We start from the raw sequence: 10,490 nt of genomic DNA, 5'->3' as shown, positions 1-10,490 counted from the left end.
GATAGACTACTCAAATGTTCAATATTAAGTCAAAGAGTTTAAACATTTTCATGCCTTTTCATATATGTGGTCAAATTGTTTCTCGGAATTGCTATACTGAACGATGTGAAGGATACAGTGATGAAGAAACAGACAAGACCCCTTGCTCAAGGAATATATATTACAGGATACTGACAATAAACACAATTTTTATAAGATCAGTGATCATTGCTTTGGAGATAAACATGCCAGGATTCGAAGACTGGTGGTGGGTGGATGGCAGGGCATGTATGTCAATTTGTTGGACATGATGTTTCTGAGGACTGACTGACCCCCAGACACTTGAGCAGAGACCCGAATGGTGTGAGGAGCGGCCATGTGCATCCCTGGGGAGGAGGTGCACTTGGGGAGTCACTGCAGGGGCAGGGGCCCTGAGACAGGACTGGGCAGTGTCCAGAGGCAGCTGTGAGTAGAGACGGGTGAGCCAGGCTGAGAGGGGGGTGAGACCAGGGCAATAGAGGCTGTCATGAGAGACTGTCAGGCAGGTGAGGGACTGGGGACTCATTGTGCCTAAGAAGGGAGACACTGGAGTGTCACGTGGGACGTGGTGGTGAGATTACATCCTAATTCACATATAAAAGATGACTCGGGGGGGTAAAAAAAATAAAATAAAATAAAAGATGACTGCCTGCTATGTGGGTAATAGGCATGAGCGTCAGCATGGAGCCCAGCTGGACGGCCTGCCTGTTACTGCTGTAGAGGACAGTTCTGGATGGAAGCAGCAGAGGAGTGAGAAGTGACTGGATTCCGTGGTGGTGCAGTTAAGAGGTGTCAGCAGTGATTCAGTGGAGAACCACACATTTATGTGCTTACTTTAACTCCACAGTTGATTCAAGGTGGCTCCCTGCAAGGAACCCAAAGTAAGATACACGAGTTATTTAAAAATCAACACCAAGAATAATATAAATTTTAAAATGTTAAGACTATGATAAAGCTAGAACATTATGAGGCAAACTGGAATACATGAAACATTTGCAGAAATGGAATGTTTCAAAAATATATTTATGTATGTCTGTGTTATTATTTAATATATATTTATAGCTAATGTGTTTCATATATGTATATTTATATTTATAAATTAAAAATATGTATACAAATATATATCATTTATCTAAAACATAATTATATATTTATGTATTATAAATACATACATATTTTAATATGCATATTTGTATTTTTCAAAATGTATATATGTAGAGAGAGAGAGAAAAAGAGAGAAAGAGACAGAGACAGAGAGAGGGAGACATTGATTTAGTTGAGCTAAATGGCTCAAGTAATGGTAGAGACTGAAAACCTGTAGGGCAGGTAGGACACCAACTGGAAACCCGGAGAAGAGTTGGTGCTGAAGTTCACGCCTGAAGGCAGTCTGTTTTCACAGTTCCCTCCTCCTTGGGGGAGGTAGGGTTTTCTTTTTTTTCCTTTTTATGCCATGAATTGATTGGATCAAGTTCACACACATTATGAGAGGATAATCTGCTTTACTTAAGATCTACTGATTTAAATATTAATCTCATTCCAATAACACCTTCAAGGAAATATCTAGAATGATGTTTGATCAAATATCTGGATGCCATGGCCTAGGTAAGAAGTCTTGGAAAATGAACCTGCACACGAGGCCATAGCCCACATGGCCAGTCCCTGTTCCTACTTCATTCTGCCTAAGAAGGGAGACACTGGGGTGTCATGTGGGTTGTGGTTCAGATTCCACATGGAGACAGGACCAAACTAAATTAATTCCAAGATTTTCAAAGATGAACTCAAAATCTACAAAGTCAGCAAATGAATACAAAAACCTCAGGAACCCAATGAGAGTCTACATTTTTCCCCAGAAATGGCCTCACTGTGCACTGCTGAAGAGAGAGGGTCCCTCCTGGGCCCCAAGGCAGAGGGGCTGCTGGGCTGCTGCCCTAAACAGAGTTGTCCCTTCCACCTGCAGGTCCCACAGCCTGACAGCCAACTTCAGTGATCTCACCTGAACTGGGAGTTTGGTTTTCTGGTGTTGGTTCTATCTGAGCATTTGTGTGGGCTTCAAAGTGTGACACAGATGTTTCCTTGTAGTATTTCTTTGATGGGATTTGACCTCCACCCTTGGTGGCCCTGACTTCCCTGTCTGGTCCCTGAAGGGGATGGACTGTCCTGACCACTTTTCAGTGTCTCCTTGTGTAGGAGGGATCAGTAGACTTGGAGTTAGGGGCTCCCCCATTCTCACCTTCCTCTCTAATGCAGAGTCATTTATGATGTTTAGAGGGCGGGGTTCTTTGAAGTCTGCTGAATATCACTGTCTCATCTCCTGAAATAAAGGTGTATATGCACATAACATTAACCCTTGTGTGCATTGCAAGGTGGGAGGTTCCTAGATGCCAGGTTAGGACTTTGACTGTATTTCCACGGGGGTGGGGATGGGATGGGTGGTGCGTGGGGGCTGATGTCCAGAGTGGGAGCCACAGGCGTCCTTCAGCCTTTCTGATTGGCATTTGTTTTCTTAGAGTTGGAGGAGTTTGCACTCAAGGAGAAAACCTTTGAAGAGGTGAGGAATATTCAGAGTGGGTGTGGGGAGGGGAAAAGGATGAGGAAATAGAGAAAAAGCAGAGTGGGGCTGGGCAGGAGGTGAAGATAGTCCAGGAGAGGGGCCTGGCCTGATGGCAGCAGGTCTGGAGCCCAGAGCCTCACTGCCCAGAGTCCTGCAGCCCGTGAAGAATGGGGAGAGGCAGGACCTTCTATTGGCCAGAAAAGTCACAGCAGAATTTGGCTTCTTGTTTTGTTATTGTTTCCTGTCTGGACCAATTTGGTAAGTCAGTGAGTGAGATATAAGGACCTGTTTTTCAAAGGATAAGTATTAATAGTACAGTTATTCCCAGTTTGATCTCATCACTAGTTCCTTGGAGAAAGGAGCCAGGCACCAAACATTCTTACAACTTCTTCAGATCAGAAAGTCAGGCTCATTCTTCCGACTTGCTGTAAAGGCCTTTGACCTTTCCCAATGGCAATGGGTGCTCAAGGAACATGATTTGCCCTGACTGTGTTTCTGACCCAAGGACATGATGGCAACTCGGGTTTCAAACTTGGTTCGAGTATAAATGTGACAGGGTCCCCTGTGCTTCCACTCGATCTTCCATTTTTTAAAATTACAGCCTGAATATTTTATAAATATTTATTAGAAATCTGTCTACGCCAGTAAAACATCCCTTTATAAGAACTTTAAGAAAGATTCAATGCTATCAAAATGTGAAGGATTATCTCAAAAGACAGTTTCTGCTGTTCAATTTAATTAACATTTGGTTTTCTAAAATCTGTAACTTATTCAGTTTGGGACTTAGGTTTATAATGTTTAAAACTGAAATGCCTTCTCCCTGACCTTCATATAAATCTAACCTTATACTAAAAGATAAAATTCCAACATCTCAGAGAAAGTGAAAGTCACCAAGCTGCCCCACTTCCTGGAGACACCACTGTCAAAACTTTGGTGAGGAACCTTCCAGGCTTTCTCCTCTTTACATCACATTTAATTTGTAAGTGGTATCAGTGGCATTATCATTCAGTGTGTTCTTAACCTTTTAAAAGGCTTAAAAGTGTGTTGGGCACATTTTCCATAGCAGCACATTAAAATCTATCTTACTTCCTTTACAGGCTGCGTAGCATTTTATGACATGACTTATCTTTGGGGACAATGGCATGGTACCATCTTCACTGCGGGAATGGTGACATGGGTGTGTACAATTGCCACAACTCAACTAGCTGTGCATTTCAAAGAGATGCAGTTTATTTTATGTAATGTTTGTCCCAACAAAGTTGGTTTTAAACATATTATTCTCTTTGAAATGTGTCCTTTGGTTATGTAAACTGATAAAAGTGAACTAGCATCTTAAGATGCTTAACCATATAGCTGGGAGGACTATGGGTAGAACTGGGCCCCTTGTTAACTCTCTGGTCCTGGCTTCTTGTTACAACTTTGTGGTAACTTCCAAGGGAGGGATGCTAGTAAATAAAACAGCCATTTTGGTATCGGGGCTCTTCTCCACTGGGCAGCCAGTCGGAGCACCAGTCAGGAGTGAGCATCCGCACACTTCTGGGGTGACCTTGTTTTTCTTTCTTTTCCCAAATAAACTGTTCTTTTGGTGGATTTTTCTGGAGAGTTATTTTTACCAGTAGACATTTTGGGGGCTAGTCTGGGTTCAGAGAAAAACGAAACTCTGGTGGCCTTCTAACCAGTGAGCAAACCAAATAGGCACCTACTGAGCTGTTTGCGGCTCCAATGTTTTGCTCCTTGGCTTAGGTGCTGTAGGGTAGCTCTCTCCTGGATCTGAGCCAACGGGTTTTTGCATCTGGTGCTCTCCAGGCTTTATTCAGGAATTGTTTTTTAAAATGTGTTTGCTTGTTTGTTCCTGTGGGTGTGTGTGAATGGCAAATATGCACAGATTGGTCTTCCATCTTCAACTTGTTGTAAAATCTCCAAAACTCAACCAAATCACTCACTTTTTTTTTTAGAATGAAGCTAGAACTGTCAGGTGTCAAATGACATAGCAATAACATAGATGCAAATGACTCTAGTACTTCCAAAAATGAAATAGTGCCATCTGTGGCAAACATGCGTCATGACTTTTCTGATGACCCAAAAGTTCAGAATGCTTTCTGAGGAGAGGCCATATTTCTGCTTTTCTTCTGTGCATTTTAAAGTTTTCTGTGATTAAACAGGTTTTTATTTTTCTAACATGAAAAACATACTTTAAATTTCAAAATACAACTTTTGAAGTATAGTAATTATAAAAAGAAGTACAGATCTCCTTCCTACCTCAGCCTTGACCAGCATCTCTCATTAGAACTTCACTTGCCTCCTCAGAGAGAGAACTGAACTCTTCCTCCACAGTCCATGATCCGTCCACAGTTACAGAGTGCAGATGAGCAATAAAGGCAACACTAAGAATACCACCAATTTATCGATTACCGATTGCGTACACAGGATTATGTATGAATGTTTGTATGTGTTAATACACATGTATGAATGAATGTACATTTAAAAAAATATTTTATTGGGGAATTGGAAAGGGGAACAGCCAAGTTGTTGTCCTTTAGTTCTTCAGTCTAGTTGTGGAGGACGTCACTTCACTGGCCCATGTTGATATTATGATCATTGCACTCTTCCCGTCTGAGACAGACGGTCGCTGGCCATTGGGCGGCTGCTCACGCTGGCAGCTGGCCACTCACAGTAGCTCACAGCAGCCCACTGCAGCCCACTGCAGCCTACGCCATCGCTGGCCACTCACGGCAGCCCAGCTCCAGGTTGAGCTGTAGTTCACAGTGTTAGCTTAGAGGGCACAGCAACACTGGCACATGTGGGAATGAAAGCGGCAGCCCTGTTGTTCAGAGCTTGCGCTCTTGCCAACTGAGCCACTCGGTGGCCCGAATGTACATGTTTTATCCCACCACACCTGAAAGAGTGGACGGATTCTTCCCTCTTAAATCTTCAGAAATTGAGTCCCTGAGAACCTAAAGCCTTGGCCTGAGTTCGCAGAAATGTTGGCCTTGGGAATTAAAGGACACTCAGCCTCCTGCGGAGCCCCCCTGGGCCTAAGCCATATGGATGGAAGAAAGGTCTTCCCACAACAGCAGGAAGATCCCAGGATCAGTCACACCAGTGGCACACAGCTGAAGGATGGGCTGAGGTAAGAGTTGCCATCTTTCTTCAGTTGTGGGTGACAGATGGGTAGATGGGTGAGGCATTCAGCTAAGGGCCGTGCAGTGCCCGGTGTCCCTGAGCTTCCTCTGGTTCCTCTGCTGAGGACCTACCTGCACACACCAAAACGGTGTGTTCATTTGTGAATAGGCTTCTCTCCAGATCTGCAAACATGACATCCCAGGCATTTAGGCCAATCACTGGCACTCCCAGTGAATCCTACTAGTTGGATAATCTCCTAACTGCCACTGAAAATTAGCCTCAGCCTTGCATCTGAGTATTTGGATCCAAGGCAGAAAGTCATCTTGAGGTTTGGACTTTGCTGATCTAGGAGGATGTTCCGACAGACAGCTTTCGATAGGCAGAAGACCAAGGGCTGCTCTAAGTAGGAGATGACGTCCTAATGGGAGAGACAGATGGGCAGATTCTACAGCAAACCTAAGTCGTTTACCACACAAAAGTTTTTGGAATATATTTTCCAGCCTTTTAAAAAATTGATACAAAGTACACATAACATGAAATTTACCATTTTACCTCTTTAAAGTGTACAATTCGATGACATTTAGCGCATGCACAGTGCTTTGCAACCATCACCACTATCTAGTTCCAGAGCAATTTCATCACCAAGAAAAAAATTGCTTAACCCACTAGGCAGTCACCCCACCCCATTCTCCTCTACCTCCAGCCCATGAAAACCACTAATCTGCTTTCTGTGTAAATGTATTTGCATCTTATGGATATTTCATATAAATGAAATCATACAACATGTAGCCTTCCGGGTCTGGTTTATTTCATTTTTCATAGTTTTCAAGGTTCCTACATGTTGTAGCATGTATGAGCACTTCATTTCTTTTTATGGCTAACTATTCCATTGTATGGATATACCACAATTTCTTTATCCATTCATCAGTTGATGGAAATTTGGGTATGAAATTGTCTTTTAAATCACAGAGAGAAAAAAAGAGGAGTTATTACAACAACAATAAAAAGCTATAGTATTGATTTTTTTAAAAAAAGAATCCAAATGAGTTTATTCCAGAATGCAAGGCTGGCTTAATATAAAAACATCAATTAATATAAGTTATATTAACAGAAAAAAGGAGAAAAATCTCAACAGGTTCAGAAAAAGCACTGGATAAAAATCAACATCCATGAATAATAGTAAACATCAATTAATAATAAGCATATATTAAAAATGAAAAACAACTTTCTTAGTCTGATAAAGTGTATTCTTTTTATAAAAATCTTGCACTAAACATCTTTTTGTTGTTGTTGTTCAAAGATTTTATTGGGGAATTGGGGAAGGGGAACAGCCAAGTTGTTGCCCTTCAATCTTAGTTGTGGAGGGCGCAGCTAGCTGAACTCATAGTCCAGTCGCCATCCGACCTTCCGTAGGCAGCTCAGGGCAGCTCAGCTCAAGGTGCCATATTCAATCTTAGTTGCGTGGTGGGTATAGCCCTCCATTCCATGTGAGAGTTGAACTTGCAATCTTGTTAGGAGCACATGCTCTCACCAGCTGAGCCATCCTGCCACCTGTTGCCAGCTAAGAGGCAACTCAGCTCGGGTGCAGCTCATTGGTCCATGTGGGAATCGAACCGGTGACCCTGTTGCTCAGAGCTCGCACTTTTAACCAACTGAGCCACTCAGTCGGCCCCTAAACACCAGCAAACTGAATTAATTATTCTAACAGGAGCTTGTCAATTAGCCAAAGCTCAAATAGCCAGTATTTACACTGATAGTTGCTATAGCTTTGGTGTAGCTCACAACTTCGAAATGTTATAGAAGCCGTGAGGCTTCTCAACTTTCTCCGGGCAGCACATAAAGGATGGAAAACAGGTTGCAGAATTATTAGCTGTCCTACAGCAACTGAGACAATTGGCAATTATCAAAATTCCAGGACATTCTAAAGCTGCCACCATGGAAGCAAAAAAAATTAATAATCTAGCTGATACTACAGCTATATCAGCAACAATAAACAGCCAAACTATCCAGTACTGAGAATATTTCTTCTCTTTGTTAAATCAATAAAAGGCTCTCTTTTACAGTTCCAATGGACTGCTATAGAAGAAAAGAAAATATGGCAACAAAAAGGGGGCACCTTTGATCCAAACACGTATATCTTAGACCTAATTCTACCTATAGAGGTTCAGTTACCAATACTTCTGCATGTACTTGAGCTAAAGTATTGGTGTCTTGGAAAGATTATTTCACAGGGTAAAGAATATTACTGGAAACCTCCCACTGTAGTTCATGAAGTGTATAGCAGATGTTCTATCTGTCTAAAATGTAACCTGGAAAACCACTCCATGGGTCTGAGGACACTTCTCACTTTTTTTAGGTCCATTTGAGGTATGGCAATTGGATTTTATCCAAATAGCACCAGCTCAAGGATACAAAATATGTGTTAGTCATGATTTGTATGTTGTCTCACTAGGTTGAGACATTCCCTTGCAGGAGAGCAACTAGGTTGAGACATTCCCTTGCAGGAGAGCAACAGCCTTAATGGTAGGAAAGTTATTATTGGAAAAAATATTCTCCTATTGGGGAATCTGTGAGTTACATAGCAACCAAGGGACACATTTCATGGACAAATAATGCAATCCATTTGTAATATTGGCCTATTCTATAGCATTTTCATTGTGCTTATCACCCCAGTCCTCTGGATGGTGGAATGTACAAATGGTACAATTAAAACTCAACGAGGTACATTTTCAGAAGCTTTTAATCTCTCTTGGCAAAAGCTCTCCTTATAGTGCTTCTCAGCCTGAGATACACTCCTTTTGGTAAACACAGGCTTTGTCCTCATTAGGCACTGGTCACCCTATGCTATGCAAAGGGACATATGAACCAACCTTACTATTAGGTTGGTGCAAACGTAATTGTGCTTTTTGCATTGTTGAAATTTGCCTTTGATATTAAAATACACTTTTCAATAAATGTGGTTATGTTATATATCATTTTAATGCGCATTTCTCACGTTATGGTTTTTTGCTAATGACTTATTACTTGCTGTTTATTTTATATGTATTTTAGACTATGTAATTGATGTTACACAAAAATCAAATTCCAGCGATTTTTATTCGAGTTCAAAACGAGTAGTAAAGCCGTGGAGACAACTCGCAATATCAACAATGCATTTGGCCCACGAACTGCTAATGATCATACAGTGCAGTGGTGGTTCAAGAAGTTCTGCAAAGGAGACGAGATCCTTGAAGATGAGGAGCGTAGTGGTCAGCCATTGGAAATTGACAACGACAAATTGAGAGCAATCATCGAAGCTGATCCTCTTACAACTACACAAGAAGTTGACGAAAAACTCATCGTCAAACGTTCTATGGTTGCTTGGCATTTGAAGCAAATTGGAAAGATGAAAAAGCTCAATAAGTGGGTGCCTCATGAGCTGACTGCAAATCAAAAAAATTGTCGTTTTGAAGTATCGTCTTCTCTTATTGTACGCAACAACAACGAACCATTTCTCGATCAGATTGTGACATGAGACAAAAAGTAAATTGTATACGACAACCGGTGATGACCAGGTCAGTGGTTGGACCTAGAAGAAGCTCCAAAGCACTTCCCAAAGCGAAACTTGCACCAAAGAAAAGGTCATGGTCCCTGTTTGGTGACCTGCTGCCGGTCTGTTCCACTATGGCTTTCTGATTCCCAGTGAAACCGTTACATCTGAGAAGTATGCTCAGCAAATCAATAAGGCACTGAAAACTGCAACGCCTGCAGTCGTCATCTGTCAACATAAAGGGCCCAATTCTCCACGACAACGCCTGACCGCATGTCGCACAAGCAACGCTTCAAAAGTTGAATGAATTGGGCTACGAAATTTTGCCTCATCCACTATATTCGCCTGACCTCTCGCCAACTGGACTACCACTTCTTCAAGCATCTCGACAAGTTTTTGCAGGGAAAACGCTTCCACAACCAGCAGGATGCAGAAAATGCTTTCTAAGAGCTCGTCGAATCCCGAAGCATGGATTTTTATGCTACAGAAAGAAACAAACTAATTTCTCATTGGCAAAAATGTGTTGATTGTAATGGTTCCTATTTTGATTAAAAAGATATGTTTGAGCCTACTTATAATGACTTAAAATTCACAGTCTGAAGCTGCAATTACTTTTGCACCAACCTAGTAAAAGGGGACAGTCTGCATTATTATCAAGGACTTATCAACCAGCTTAAAGAAATTGATAAATTAGTAACTGATCCAGTTTAGTCAGTTCCCAGGAGATGAAGGTTTCAAAGACCATGACTCACAACCAGGAGATTTTGTCCATTGGGCAAGACATCAATTAAAGACTCTCCAACCCCATCAGAAAGGACCTATCAGTGGACATCAGAGACTCGTTGGGGTGAGAAGCTGCTGACATCAGGGTTAGACAGCTAGCCCAAGACATTGAGGCCTGTATATCTACATAATTGATACTGAACTTAAAATAACTATTTGTTTGATTGTCTTTACCTCTCTGATAATCACATTCGTCATAATGATAGTTATGCTTTTTCTTTAGGCTTTTCTCAAACTCTGTAGTTATATAGCCCAACTGTAAATAATTGCTGGACGTATATAAGATAACTTATATTATCAATAACACTATTTTTATGGTTTCTCTTTTGAAATTTAGAAAGAATGTTATTGTTGAAGGAAGAAGAGGGATGTGTGGTATGTGTTTGAGAGAAGTTAAAAGAAACTAGTTTGTCCTAATAAGTTAATTATTTCTGAATGAGGAAAAGGAGACAAACTGAGAATGACAAGTGAAGTTGTAGGAGGCTA

At 41.4% G+C, this 10,490-nt stretch overlaps 1 pseudogene; it reads left to right on the top strand.

Moving 5' to 3' along the window:
- Positions 1-8,746: 8,746 nt before the first annotated feature.
- On the top strand, positions 8,747-10,084 carry LOC109378642 (histone-lysine N-methyltransferase SETMAR-like; annotated as a pseudogene).
- Positions 10,085-10,490: the final 406 nt, after the last annotated feature.

This window comes from Hipposideros armiger, unplaced genomic scaffold (assembly GCF_001890085.2).
Source record: "Hipposideros armiger isolate ML-2016 unplaced genomic scaffold, ASM189008v1 scaffold_2336, whole genome shotgun sequence".
In the NCBI taxonomy this organism is placed as follows: Eukaryota; Metazoa; Chordata; class Mammalia; order Chiroptera; family Hipposideridae; genus Hipposideros; species Hipposideros armiger.
Note: the sequence above shows the minus strand (reverse complement) of the source record. Positions and strands in the feature narration are given on the sequence as shown.